Source organism: Ovis canadensis, chromosome 2 (genome assembly GCF_042477335.2).
Source record: "Ovis canadensis isolate MfBH-ARS-UI-01 breed Bighorn chromosome 2, ARS-UI_OviCan_v2, whole genome shotgun sequence".
Classification (NCBI taxonomy): Eukaryota; Metazoa; Chordata; class Mammalia; order Artiodactyla; family Bovidae; genus Ovis; species Ovis canadensis.
The window spans coordinates 27,688,958-27,704,870 of record NC_091246.1 but is presented as its reverse complement, the minus strand read 5'-3'; the positions used below and the strand labels follow the sequence as shown (position 1 = coordinate 27,704,870).

The 15,913-nt window shown below is 39.9% G+C and overlaps 1 protein-coding gene and 1 pseudogene across 8 annotated transcripts in view; both read left to right on the top strand.

The window, feature by feature from the left end:
- The window catches only part of PTPDC1 (protein tyrosine phosphatase domain containing 1), a 74,728-nt gene that overhangs the window by 36,214 nt on the left and 22,601 nt on the right, over positions 1 to 15,913 (top strand). The gene's annotated exons all lie outside the window — the stretch shown is intronic.
- LOC138433294 (large ribosomal subunit protein uL23 pseudogene) lies at positions 12,835 to 15,781 on the top strand (annotated as a pseudogene).

Genomic DNA, 15,913 nt, shown 5'->3' with positions numbered 1-15,913 from the left:
TCTTAGATATCTAAACATTGCTAAGATTTCTACTTGTCTCATAGATGTATCTTTAAATTGAGATCCAGCAGTATATATGATTTCATACATCATACATGATTGAGATGTATCTTACGTATCTTTTAAATTTGGATTTCCTCCAGTCTCTTTTTCCTTACACTTTATTTGTTGAGGAAATCAGATTTTTTACTCTGTAGATTTTGCCATAATCTATATTTTGCTGATTATATCCTAATACTGTTTACTATAAATTGAATTGATAGAAAGATGTAGAGTCTGTAGTCAGGTTTTTTTATTGGCATGATATTTCACAGAAGGCGCTGTATTCTTCCGTCAGGATTCTCATGTTGTCAGAGTGTCCCTCTTCTTATAATGTTATTTCTTTTATTTTGAAATCATTTCCAACATACAAAAAAGCACAAAAATTTTTCTATGTATTTTTCAACCAGAGACCCTCATTCAAATTTTATCAACTGTCTCTGTAATATCTTTTAGTACCAAAAGGTTACTTGTCATGTTTTTTCAACTTCTTTTAGTGACCATAATTAGTCGTTTCTTGACCTTTATGAAGATTACAGGCTAGTTATTTTGCAGTGTGTTTCTCAGTTTGAGTTTGTCTACTGTTTCATCATAAGATTAAAATTTTTGGCAGAAATATCATAGAAGTGATTCTGTGCTTTTTGTATTCTCCATCCTGTCAAGCAATTCAAGATACCATTTGGTCATAAAACTGGAAATGTTAAGTTTGATCACATCAGTAAAGTTGTATCTGCCAAAAATTTACCTATTATACATTATTCTTTTTCCCAACATTTTATGGAGCGATCCACTGAGACCTTGTATATATCCTGGTCCTCATCCAGCTTTTACTCAGTAGTTTCAGCTTTTAATTACTACTATGACAGATAACTGAGTGGAGGTTTTCTAATTCCTTCTTTCCTGTGGCATTTCTTCATTAGCATTCTGCTGTGAGAAAGAACTTTCCCTTAGCTTTTATTTGTTCAGTTATTTCAGTGTAGATTACTACTACTTTGTTCAGTGGAATATTATCCTTTACTATCATTTGTTTGGTGCTCAAATATGATACTATAATCTTTGGCAACTTATGTTAGTGTATGTATATATGTATGTATGTGTATACACTTGTAGTTATTTTTGTTTTGTCTATGCACATTGAAAACCATGAATTCATGTTGATACTTCATATTCTAATCCAACACTATACCATCATTCTAGTTTTGCCTTTTTTTATGTTTACAATTCCCTTCTCCAAGAGTGAGAAACCTGACTCTTATTATCCCCAATATGTTTGCTTATTTATTCAGCCCTCGTTTTCATAACCAGTCTCCCAGACCTGCTCAGCCATCATCTAGTTTAGCTCTTTTTTTCACATGGGGCCTACATCCTGCCAGATCATGTATCATATGCTATTAGATATCTTCCCGTGTTAGCTTTGACCTCTGCTAAATCACCTTCACTTAGCCTACCTTGTGGCTTTTTTCTTTGATTGTATATACATTTTTAATTAAAATATTGAGATAATTAAGTACTAGCATGCAGTTGTAAGATATAGTACAAAAATATCTCATTTACCCTTTACTCAGTTTCTACCAACAGTAACCATCTTACAAAATATAGTACTATTTCACAGCCAGTATACTGACATTGTTATAGTCAAGATACAAGACAGTTCCATCAATACAAGGATTCCTTCTGTTGCCCATTTATAGCCAAACCCACTTCCACCCATGACTTTTGGCATAGGTTTCTTTGGGTATATCCGCTTTAAGTTTCATTTGACCAAGGCCAATCTTTGAGGTTTGTTCTTATCCTTTTTTGAGGGCTTGCCTTTCTCAGCATGGAACCTCTGGAACAAAGGAGAGGGCTTAGGGCAGTCAGGGCTCCAGTATTTTCAGTGTACTTTGTTGAAAACTATAGAATATTGCTGAAAAAAATTAAAGATTTAAATAAATGAAAAGACATCCTGTATTCATGATTTGGAAGAATTGCTAAGATGTCAGTGCAACCCAACAGAATCTACAGATTCAATGCAATCACCATCAGAAATCCAATGATTTCTTTGCAGAAATAGAAAAATTCACCCCAAAATTTGCATGGACTATTGAAAGACCCCCAAATTACCAAATAATCTTGAAAAACAAGAACAAAGTTTAAGAACTTGCATCTTGATTTCAAAACTTAAAATGGTGTGGTATTGGATAAAACAAAGACATAGAAACAAATGGAATGGAAAAGCGATCCCAGAAAAAAACCTTGCAAATGTGGTCAGTGGTTTTTGACAAGGGTGCCAAGGCTATTCAGTGGGAAAAAAATAATCTTTTTATCAGTTAGTAGTGAGACAACTGTGTGCACATGCAAAAAAAAAAAATGGTGTTGAACTCTTACCTTCTGCCATATATGAAAATTAACTCAAAATAAAAAACCTGAGAGAAAACAAGATGGCAGAGTAGAAGGACATGGAGCTTACCTCTTCCCACAAATACATCAAAAATACATCTACATTTGGAGTAATTCTCACTGAATACCTACTGAATGCAGGCAGAAGGTCTCATACAACCCCAGCTGCAAGAAAGATCAACATATAAAATGAGAGAAAAAAATGGTAATTGAGATGAGACCTATGCCCCTTGGAGGGAACTATGAAAAAGGAATGGTTCCCTCACCCTGGGAACCTCCTTCATCATCTGAAAAGTCAGCTGGGACAGATAGGGAGCTTCAGAAGCTCAGAGGAGAGTGCACCAGCAGGCTTGTGTCAGACAGGGCAGAGAAAGACCAGCACAGATGGTCCTTGCCAACTTGCTACACTTCTGAGCCCAAATCATGCCCCTGCTGATGTGTGCAGTGGTAAGCGCTGCAACTTGAGCTTCAACAGAGAGACCTAGGGACTGGACTTGGTTTGGCTATGTGGAGACAGCCCAAAAGGCCTGAAGTATGATCTGGGGATGTGTGTTCAAGATGGAACCCAGGTCTGCCATAGGAGCACCATTGTCAATGAGCTTGTAAAGGGAGGGGCATGGCCCTCCAATAGTAGCTTTGGTCTCAGTGTGCTAACAGCAGGAGTGATTTTGCTGCTACAAGATTTAGGAGCATGCAGGTGCCAGCAGGTTGCCCACATGTGGAAGCGGCTGAAATCTGAGCCAGTTACCAGTACTCTCAAAGTGGGTACAAAGGCATAGCTTTGGCAGGTTTTCAAGCCTGCAACTTTCTAGGGGCAATGACTGAAGGGACATCCATGCTGACTACTGGCAGTCCTACTGCTAAGGTGAGTCAAATATGAGCAGCAGCAGACTTCGTGGCTGCACACACATGGAAGTGGCACCAAAATGTGAGCCAATTACCAGCTTTCCCGCCGTGGAAGTGGAGCCAAAGACAGTGCCTCCAATGGTGTACTTTGTGGGTGCACACACTGGGTGGCAGTTTACATCACTGAGCACAGTGGACAAGTCTCCTGGAGAGGAATATGCAGCAGCTTCTTTACCACAAGGAGTAGTCCAATCCCAACTACCTCACACTGCAGCCTAGAACTGGATCTGGAGGCTTCTATTCCTACAACCGAGGAGCAAATCCTGCCTTCAACAGAGCTATGACTATCAAAGAACAAGGAGAAGGCTCTACCCAACATTGACTGCAGGCTCTGGTCACCATAACACCAAACACACACACACACACACACACACACCCTCCTCTCCCAAGAGGATAATGGCCAGGACACCCTGAGGAAAGACATGGCAGGCATCCATACCAAATATAGCCCATGCGCCAAAATTACTGAACACATGCATGCTGAACACGAATACTCCCACATAAAAACAGATAAAGGCCCAATATCACTGATGAACATAGATGCAAAAATCCTCAACAAAATTCTAGCAAACAGAATCCAACAACATATTAAAAAGATCATACATCATGACAAAGTGGGCTTTATTCCAGGGATGCAAGGATTCAATATTTGCAAATTAGTCAATGTGATACACCATATTAACAAATTGAAAGATAAAAACTAATGATTATTTCAATAGATGCAGAGAAAGCCGTTGACAAAATTCAACAGCCATTTATGATAAAAACTTCCCAGAAAGCAGGCATAGAAGGAACATGCCTCAACAGAATAAAAGCCGTAAACGACAAACCCTCAGCAAACATTATTCTCGATGGTGAAAAATTGAAAGAATTTTTTCTAAAATCAGGAACAAGACAAGGGTGCTCATTCTCACCACTACAATTCATCATAGTTTTGGAAGTCCTAGCTACAGCAGTCAGAGAAGAAAAAGAAATAAAAGGAATCCAGATTGGAAAAGAAGTAAAACTCTCACTGTTTGCAGATGACATGATCCTCTACTTAGACAACCCTAAAGACACCACCAGAAAATTACTAGAGCTAATCAATGAATATAGTAAAGTTGATGGATATAAAATTAATACACAGAAATCCGTTGCATTCCTATACACTAAGAAAATAGAGAAATTTAAGGAAACAATCCTATTCACCATTGCAACAAAAAGAATAAAATACTTAGGAATAAATTTACCTAAAGAAACAAAAGACCTATATATAGAAAACTATAAAAGAAGTAAAAAAAAATGATACAAATATATGGAGAAATATACAATGTTTGTGGATTGGAAGAATCAATATAGTGAAAATGAGTATAGTACCCAAAGCCATCTATAGATTCAGTGCAATCCCTATCAAGCTACCAACAGTATTTTTCACAAAATTAGAACAAATAATTTCACAATTTGTATGGAAACATAGAAAACCTTGAACAGCCAAAGCAATCTTGAGAAAGAAGAATAGAACTGGAGGAATCAACTTGCCTGACTTCAGACTATACTACAAAGCTACAGTCATCAAGACAGTATAGTATTGGCACAAAGACAGAAATATAGATCAGTGGAACAAAATAGAAAGCCCAGAGATAAATCCATGCACTTATGGACACCATAGGTGCTGAAGTGGCGAGCAGCAGCTTTGTGGCGCTGGAGTGGCGAGTGGCGGCTGCGCGGCACTGGAGCAGCTGAGAGGAGATAACCCACGTCCAAGATCAGGAGCAGCAGCTGTGAGGAGATACCCCACGTGCAACTCAGAGAAACCCCAGTAAGACGGTAGGCGCTGGAGCAGCTGTGAGGAGATACCCTACGTCCAAGGGCAAAGGAGAGAAGCCCCAGCAAGATGGTAGAAGTGGCGAATTCATGTTTAGAATGAAACCGCATTAATGCCAGAGATGCTGAGAGGGCTCAAACAAACCTTGTGTGCACCAGTACCCAGGGACCCCACAGAGACTTGAGACAGAACTGTGTTTGAGCATCTCCTGTGGACGTAAGGGTCAGCAGTGGACTGCCACAGGGACAGGGGCTCTGGGTGCAGCAGACTTGGGTATGGCATAAGCCCTCTTGGAAGAGGTCGCCATTAACCCCACCATAGAGCTGCCAGAGCTTACACAGGATTGGGAAATAGGTACTTGGAGGGCACAAACAGAACATTGTGCACCATGATCCAGGAGAAAGGAGCAGTGACCCCAAAGGAGTCTGACCCAGACTTGCCTGTGAGTTTCCAGGAGTCTCCAGTGGAGGTGTGTGTTGGCAGCAGCCTGCTGCAGGGTTGGGCACACTCAGTACACGCATGGAATCTTTTGAAGGAAGTCACCATTATCTTCATTGCCTCCACCATAGTTGGCCCCAGGTAAATAGCAAGAGAGTTCCAGAAAAACGTCTATTTCTGCTTTATTGACTATGCCAAAGCCTTTGACTGTGTGGGTCACAATAAACTGTGGAAAATTCTGAAAGAGATGGGAATACCAGACCCCTTACCTGCCTCTTGAGAAACCTGGATGCAGGTTAGGAAGCAACAGTTAGAACTGGACATGGAACAACGGACTGGTTCCAAATGAGAAAAGGAGTACATCAAGGCTGTATATTGTCACCCTGCTTATTTAACTTCTGTGCAGAGTACATCATGAAAAATGCGGACTGGAAGAAGCACAAGCTGGAATCAAGATTCCTGGCAGAAATATCAATAACCTCAGATATGCAGATGACACCACCCTTATGGCAGAAAGTGAAGAGGAACTAAAAAGCCTTTTGATGAAAGTGAAAGAGGAGAGCGAAAAAGTTGGCTTAAAGCTCAACATTCAGAAAATGAAGATCATGGCATCCAGTCCCATCACTTCATGGCAAATAGATGGGGAAGCAGTGTCAGACTTTATTTTTTTGGGTTCCAAAATCACTGCAGATGGTGACTGCAGCCATGAAATTAAAAGACTCTTACTCCTTGGAAGGAAAGTTATGACCAACCTAGATAGCATATTAAAAAGCAGAGACATTACTTTGCCAACAAAGGTCCATCTAGTCAAGGCTATGGTTTTTCTAGTGGTCATGTATGGATGTGAGAGCTGAGTGCCGAAAACTTGATGCTTTTGAACTGTGGTGTTGGAGAAGACTCTTGAGAGTCCCTTGGACTGCAAGGACGTCCAACCAGTCCATCTAAAGGAGACCAGTCTTAGGTGTTCATTGGGAAGACTGATGCTAAAGCTGAAACTCCAATACTTTGGCCACCTCATGAGAAGAGTTGACCCTGATGCTGGGAGGGATTGGGGGCAGGAGGAGAAGGGGACAACAGAGGATGAGATGGCTGGATGGCATCACCGACTCAATGGACATGGTTTGATGAACTCCAGGAGTTGGTGATGGACAGGGAGGCCTGGTGTGCTGCGATTCATGGGGTTGCAAAAAGTTGGACAGGACTGAGCAACTGAACTGAACTGAACTAAATAGCAGGGAGGGAACACAGCTCCACCCATCAACAGAAAATTGGATTAAAGATTTACTGAGCACAGCCCCGCCCATCAGGACAAGACCCAGTTTCCCCCTCAGTCAGTCTCTCCCCTCTCTTCCATAAGCCTCTTATTCTTTTCCATCAGAGGACAGACAGACTGAAAACCATAATCACAGAAAACTAACCAATCTAATCACATGAACCACAGCCTTATCTAACTCTATGAAACGATGAGCCATGCCGTGTAAGGCCACCCAAAATGGATGGGTCATGGTGGAGAGTTCTGACAAAATGTGGTCCACTGGAGAAGGGAATGACAAACCACTTCAGTATTCTTGCCTTGAGAACCCCATGAACAGTATGAAAAGGCAAAAATATATGACACTGAAAGATGAACTCCCCAGGTGGGTAGGTGCCCAATATCCTACTGGAGATCAGTGGAGAAATAACTCAGGAAAGAATGAAGTGAGAGAGCCAAAGAAAAAACAACACTCAGTTGTGGGATGTGACTGGTGTTGGAAGCAAGGTCCAATGCTATAAAGAGCAATACTGCATAGGAACCTGGAATATTAGATCCATGAATCAAGGCAAATTGACAGTGGTCAGACAGAAGATGGCAAGAGTGAACATCAACATTTTAGGAATCAGTGAACTAAAATGGACTGGAACAGGTGAATTTAACTCAGATGACCATTATATCTACTACTGTGGGCAAGAATCCCTTAGAAGAAATGGAGTAGCCACCATAGTCAACAAAAGATCTGATATGCAGTACTTGGATGCAATCTCAAAAATGATAGAATGATCTCTGTTCGTTTCTAAGGCAAACCATTCAATATCACGATAATCCAAGTCTATGCCCTGACCAGTAATGCTAAAGAAGCTGAAGTTGAGTGGTTCTATGAAGACCTACAAGACATTTTAGAACTAACACCCCAAAACGATGTCCTTTTCATTATAGGGGACTGGAATGCAAAAGTAGGAAGTCAAGAAACACTTGGAGTAACAGGCAAATTTGGCCTTGGTGTACAGAATGAAGCAGGGCAAAGGCTAATAGAGTTTTGCCAAGAGAACGCACTGGTCATAGGAAACACCCTCTTCCAACAACACAAGAGAAGACTCTACACATGGACATCACCAGATGTTCAATGCCAAAATCAGATTGAAAATATTCTTTGCATTCAAAGATGGAGAAGCTCTACACAGTCAGCAAAAACAAGACTGGGAGCTGCCTGTGGCTCATGAACTCCTTATTGCCAAATTCAGACTTCAATTGAAGAACATAGGAAAACCACTAGACTATTCAGGTATGACCTAAATCAAATCCCTTATGATTATATAGTGAAAGTGAGAAATAGATTTAAGGGACTAGATCTGATAGAGTGCCTGATGAACTGTGGACAGAGGTTCATGACTTTGTACAGGAGATAAGGATCAAGACCATCCCCAAGAAAAAGAAATGCAAAAAAGCAAAATGGCTGTCTGAGGAGGACTTATAAATAGTTGTGAAAAGAAGAGAAGCGAAAAGCAAAGGAGAAAAGGAAAGGTATACCCATTTGAATGCAGAGTTCCAAAGAATAGCAAGGAGAGATAAAAAAGCCTTCTTCAGTGATCAGTGCGAAGAAATAGAGGAAAACAGTAGAATGTGAAAGACTAGAGATCTCTTCAAGAAAATTAGAGATACCAAGGGAACATTTCATGCAAAGATGGGCTCAATAAAGGACAAAAATGGGATGGACCTAACAGAAGCAGAAGATATTAAGAGGTGGCAAGAATACACAGAAGAACTGTACAAAAAAGGTCATCATGACCCAGATAATCACAATGGTGTGATCACTCACCTAGAGCCAGACATCCTGAACTATGAAGTCAAGTGGGCCTTAGGAAGCATCAGTATGAACAAAGCTAGTGGAAGTGATGGAATTCCAGTTGAGCTATTTCAAATCCTAAAAGGTGATGCTGTGAAAGTGCTGTACTCAATATGCCAGCAAATTTGGAAAACTCAGCAGTGGTCACAGGACTGGAAAAGGTCAGTTTTCATTCCAATCCCTAAGACGGACAATGCCAAAGAATGCTCAAACTACCACACAATTGCACTCATCTCACACACTAGTAAAGTAATGCTCAAAATTCTCCAAGCCAGGCTTCAACAATACATGAACCGTGAACTTTCAGATGTGCAAGCTGGATTTAGAAAAGGCAGAGGAACCAGAGATCACATTGCCAACATCCGTTGGATCATCGAAAAGGCAAGAGAGTTCCAGAAGAACATCTATTTCTACTTTATTGACTGTGCCAAAGCCTTTAACTGTGTGGATCACAACAAACTCTGGAAAATTCTCCTAGAGATGGGAATACCAGACCACCTGACCTGCCTCCTGAGAAATCTGTATGCAGGTCAGGAAGCAGCAGTTAGAACTGGACATGGAACAACAGACTGGTTCCAAATTGGGAAAAGAGTTTGTCAAGGCTGTATATTGTCACCCTGCTTATTTAACTTATATGCACAGTACATCATGTGAAACTCTGGGCTGAATGAAGCACACACCGCAATCAAGATTACTGGGAGAAATATCAATAACCTCAGATATGCAGATGACACCGCCCTTATGACAGATAGTGGAGAACTAAACACCCTCTTGAGGAGAGTGAAAAAGTTGGCTTAAAACTCAACATTCAGAAAACTAAGATCATGGCATCCAGTCCCATCACTTCATGGCAAATAGATAGGAAACAGTGGAAACAATGGCAGACTTTACTTTTTGAAGGGCTCCAAAATCACTGCAGATGGTGACTGCAGTCGTGAAATTAAAAGACACTTACTCCTTGGCAGGAAAGTGATGACCAACCTAGACAGCATATTCAAAAGCAGACACGTTCCTTCGCCAACAAAGATCCGTCTAGTCAAGGCTATGGTTTTTCCAGTGGTCAGGTATGGATGTGACAGTTGGACTATGAAAAAAGCTGAGCGCCGAAGAATTTATGCTTTTGAGCTATGGTGTTGGAGAAGACTCTTGAGAGTCCCTTGGACTGCAAGGAGATCCAACCAGTCCATCCTAAATAAGATCAGTCCTGAGTGTGAGTGTTCATTGGAAGGACTGATGCTGAAGCTGAAACTCCAGTACTTGGCCACCTCATGCAAAGAGTTGACTCATTGGAAAAGACCCTGATGCTGGGAAAGATTGAAGACAGAAGAAGAAAGGGACAACAGAGGATGAGGTGGTTGGATGGCATCATCAACTCAATGGACATGAGTTTGAGGAAACTCTGGGAGTTGATGATAGACAGGGAGGCCAAGAGTGCAGCAGTCCATGGGGTCCCAAACAGTCAGATATGACTGAGCAATTGAACAGAAATGATGGACACCTTATCTTTGACAAAGGAGGAAAAAATATACGGTGGAGAAAAGACAATCTCTTTAACAAGTGCTGGCAAAAGTGGTCCGTCACCTGTAAAAGAATGAAGTTAGAACACTTTCTAACACCATTCCCAAAAATAAAATGGATTAAAGATCTACAAGTAAGACCAGAAGCTATAAACCACTTAGAGGAAAACATGCAGAACACTTTCTGGCATAAATCATAGCAAGATCCTCTATGACCCACCTCCCAGAGTAATAGAAATAAAAAATAAACAGATGGGACCTAATTAAACTTAAAAGCTTTTGCACAACGAAGGAAACTATAAGCAAGGTGAAAAGGCAGCCTTCAGAATGGGAGAAATAGTAGCAAATGAAACAGCTGCCAAAGAATTAATATCCAAAGTATATAAGCAGCTCATGCAGCTCAATGCAACCCAATCAAAAAATGGGCCACAGAACTAAACAGACATTTCTCTAAAGAAGACATACTAATGGCTAACAAACACATCACTCACTATCAGAGAAATGCAAATCAACACCACAATGAGGTACCATCTCACGCTGGACAGAATGGCAGCCATCAAAAAGTCTACAAAAGTGCTGGATAGGGTGTGGAGAAAAGGGAACCCTCTTATACTGTTGGTGAGAATGCGAACTAGTACGGCCACCATGGAGAACAGTGTTGAGATTCCTTAAAAAACTAGAAATAGAACTGCCGTGTGACCCAGCAATCCCACTGCTGAGCATACACACCAAGGAAACAAGAATTGAAAGAGACACGTGTACCTCAGTGTTCACTGCAGCACTGTTTACAATAGCTGGGACACGGAAGCAACCTAGCTGTACATCAGCGGATGAATGGATAAGGATATGTGGTACATATACACAATGAAATATTACTTAACTATAAAAAAGAACGCATTTGAGTCAGTTCTAATGAGGTGGATGAAACTGGAGCCTATTATAGAAAGTGGAGTAAGAAGGAGAAACAGAAAGAGAAACACCAATACAGTATATTAATGCATAAATATGGAATTTATAAAGACAGTAATGACGACTCTATGGAAGACAGCAAAAGAGACAGATATAAGGAACAGACTTTTGGACATGTGGGAGAAGGCAAGAGTGAGACAATTTGATGTATATTGAAACGTATATTACCATATGTAGAACAGGTCACCCGTGCAAGTTCAATGCATGAAGCAGGGCACTCAAAGCTGTTTTTTTGGGACAACCCAGAGGGATGGGGTGGGGAGGGAAGTGGGTAGGGGGTTCAGGATGGGGAGACACATGTACACCTGTGGCTGATTCATGTTGATGTATGGCAAAACCCACCACAATATTGTAAAGTAATTAGCCTCCAATGAAAATAAATGAAATTTTTTTAAAACAGCAAATTAATTCTGAAGAATGAATTAGTAAGCTGGAAGATAGAATAATGGAAATCACCCAATCACAGTTAGCAGACAAAAGGACAAATGAAAAGAAAAGATGAAACCAACATATTTAACCTATGGGATGCCAATTTACACATAATAGAGATTCCTGAGGGAGAAGAAAGACATAAGGGGATTGAAAATTCATTTGAAAAAATTATTGCTGAAAACTTGCTAAATTGAAAGGGGGAAAATATCTAGGCACAGGAAGTAAGTTCAGTTCTGTCGCTCAGTCGTGTCCGACCTTTGTGACCCTATGAATTGCAGCACGACAGGCCTCCCTGTCCATCACCAACTCCTGGAGTTCACTCAAACTCACGTCCATCGAGTCGGTGATTCCATCCAGCCATCTCATCCTCTGTCGTCCCCTTCTCCTCCTGCCCCCAATCCCTCCCAGCATCAGGGTCTTTTCCAATGAGTCAACTCTTCGCACGAGGTGGCCAAAGTACTGGAGTTTCAGCTTCAGCATCATTCCTTCCAAAGAACACCCAGGACTGATCTCCTTTAGAATGGACTGGTTGAATCTCCTTGCAGTCCAAGGGACTCTCAAGAGTCTTCTCCAACACCACAGTTCAAAAGCATCAATTCTTTGGTGCTCAGCTTTCTTTACAGTCCAACTCTCACATCCATACATGACTACTGGAAAATCCATAGCCTTGACTAGACGGACCTTTGTTGGCAAAGTAATGTCTCTGCTTTTGAATATGCTATCTAGGTTGGTCATAACTTTTCTTCCAAGGAGTGTCTTTTAATTTCATGGCTGCAATCACCATGATTTTGGAGCCCCCCAGAATAAAGTCTAACACTGTTTCCATTGTTTCCCCATCTACTTGCCATGAAGTGATGGGACCAGATGCCATGATCTTCGTTTTCTGAATGTTGAGCTTTAAGCCAACTTTTTCACTCTCCTCTTTCAGTTTCATCAAGAGGCTTTTTAGAATTGCTTAATTCTTCTAGTTTTTTGCTTATCTGATAAATTTTTTATCTTTCTAAATGATAATCTTGCTGGGTTGAGTATCCTAGGTTGCAGGCTTTTTACTTTCAGGACTGAATGTATTGTGGTACTTCCTTCTGACGTGCAAAGTTTCTGTAGAGAAATCAGCTAATAGCCTTACTGGGAATCCCTTATAACTGACTGAGCAACTGAACTGAATGGAAACGTATTCTAAAGGAAATACTAGAAGGTCTTCTCTGAATAGAAAAAAGCAAGTGTCTATAGGGAAGGAAAAAAATCACAATAGGAAAGGCAAATATATAAAAGGATTGAAGATCACTTAAGCTAGTACATATGTTTTGAAAAGCAATAAAATTTTTTGTGAAAATGATTATGATAAACAGCAAAAGGATAAACAAAGTATAAAAATAAGATATAAAAATAATAAAATGGAGAGGAGTAAGAAAATGTAGATCTTTTAGAATGTGTTTGAGCCAATATGACTACCAGTGTAAAACAAGTAGATATAGTAATGAGTTTACATATTTGAAATCTAGGGTAACCACAAGTCAAAAGCATAGATTCACAAAAACCAAAAAGAAAACTCAACCCTAATACAGTAGGGAAACACAAAAGAAAAAACAAGGAATTCCCTGGCATTCCAGTGGTTAGGACTCTGTTCTTTCACTGCCAGGGCTTGAGTTCATTCCTTGGTCAGGGAATTAAGATCCCACATGCCATGCAGTATGCCCCCCCCAATTGCTTTCATTGTTAGTGGACTAAATGCTTCAATCAAATGACACAGAGTGGCAGACTAGATAATAAAAGAAGATGCTGCCAACAGGAGACCCACCTTAGGGTGAAGGACACACATAGATTGAAAGTGAGGGAATGGAAAAAGGTATTTCCTACAAATAGAAATGACAAGAAAGCAGGGGTGGCAATACTTATATCAAGCAAAATAGACTTTAAAACAAAAACCATAAAGAAAGATAAAGAAGGACACTGTATATTGATAAAAGGGTCAATACAAGAAGATACTACGCTCACTAACATATATGCACCCAATATAGGAATACCTAAAACAAATGCTAGCAAGAAAAAAGAAAAATTGATAGGAATATATTAATATTAAGAGACTTTAAAATCCCACTGACACCAATGGACAGATCTTCCAGACAGAAAAATCAATAAGGTAACAGAGATCCTAAATGACACAATACAACAGTTATACTTAAATGATGTACTCAGGACATTACATTCCACTCCCCCCCCCTTCCAAAAAAAAAAAAAGGAAAATAAATTCTTTTTAAGAGCACATGGAATATTTTCTAGGATAGACTACATATTAGAACACAAAACAAGCCCTAACAAATTTTAAAGAGCATAAATAATTTCAAGCATCTTTTCTGACCACAGGAGCATGAAACTAGAAATTAACCACAGAAAGAGAAGTGAAAACAAGGTTACATGGAAACTAAACAACATGCTACTAAAAAACCAGTGGGTCCATGATGAAATGGAGAGATTTTTTTTTAATTACCTCAAAATAAATGACAATGAAAACACAAATAGCTTTTCATGAAGATGGCACCGAAGGCGAAGAAGGAAGCCCCTGCCTTTCCTAAAGCTGAAGCCAAAGCAAAGGCTTTGAAGGCCAAGAAAGCAGTGTTGAAAGCTGTCCACAGCCACAAGAAAAAGAAGATCCAGACATCACCTACCTTCTGGAGGCCCAAAACACTGCGGCTCAGGAGGCAGCCCAAATATCCTCAGAAGAGCGCCCTTAGGAGAAACAAATTTGACCACTATGCCATCATCAATTTCCTCCTCACCACCGAGTCAGCCATGAAGAAAATAGAAGACAACAACACACTGGTATCCATTGTGGATGTCAGGACCAACAAGCACCAAATTAAACAGGCTGTGAAGAAGCTCTATCCCATTGACATGGCTAAGGTCAATACCCTGATCAGGCCTGATGGAGAGGAGAAGGCATATGTTCGACTGGTTCCTGACTATGATGTTTTGGATGTTGCCAACAAAATTGGGATCATCTAAACTGAGTCCAGCTGGCTAATTCCAAATATAAAAGTTTTCACTATGAAAAAACACACACACACACACACACACACAACTAGACAAAAAGAAGATGTGGTACATGTGTACAATGAATATTACTTGGCTATAAAAAAGAATGAAATAATGCCATCTACAGCAACATGGAGGGACTTAGAGATTGCCATACTGAATGAAATAAGTCAGATAAAGAAAGACAGGTGTTATATGAAGTCAGATAGAAAAAGACAGGTATCATTGCTTATATGTGGAATCTTTAAAAATGGTACAAATGAACTTATTTACAGAACAGGGGATCTTCCTGGCTCAGAGATCGAACCTGCATCTCTTACATTTCCCACATTGGCAGGCAGATTCTTTACCACTAGCACCACCTGGGAAGCCCCTGTGTATTTATGGAAGGAGGGCTGTTAGGAGGAGCCCTGTGTTGTTGGATTAGAATTGCTAACATCTGCATGAACTCTCAGTTTTCAACATAAATGCATGCATATATAAATATGGATGTAAATGTGTGGTGTATGTGTGTGTATACGTGTATATATTGTATGCATTCTTTAGTTCTATCCACTGAGAATGCCTGCAGGCAACAACTCTTTAACTGTAGTGACCACACCTAGCATGTGGACTTGGTTTCTAAATATCATTTTTTACCATAAACACCAGAACTTATTAGATCTAATTATGAGGAAGCAGACACACCCAAATTGAGGAAATGTTCTACAAAATAACTGGTCTGTACTCTTCAAAAGCCAAAGGCATCGATATCAAGGAAGGACTGAGGAACTTGTTCTAAACTGAAATAAATGAGAAGACAACTAAAAGTGTGTGATTCTAAACATTGTGTAGTATGATTTTACTATAAAGAACATTGAGAGAAATCAGTGGAACTTGTGTGAGGTCTGAGGAATAGTGGGAAACTAATAATATATCAATTATAATTTTCTGATTTGGGGGAATTTTGGAGAATTTTTTGTGAGAAATATACACTAACTTATTTAGAGTAATGGAGCAGCATATCTGCAGCTTATTCTCAAATGATTCAAGAAAAAAAATTCTTTGTATTATACATAAAACTTTTCTATAAGTTTGAGATTGCATCAAAAAGTAAAATCCTTTCCAAATATTTTTAAAATTAAAACTAAATTGTTCAACTCTGTTGAATGTGTGCTAAAAAGTAAAAATAAGACAACTATAAAAAGGACCATCAGAGACCTTCAGTTCAGTTCAGTTCAGTTCAGTCGCTCAGTCGTGTCCAACTCTTTGCGACCCCATAAATCGCAGCACACCAGGCCTCCCTGTCCATCACC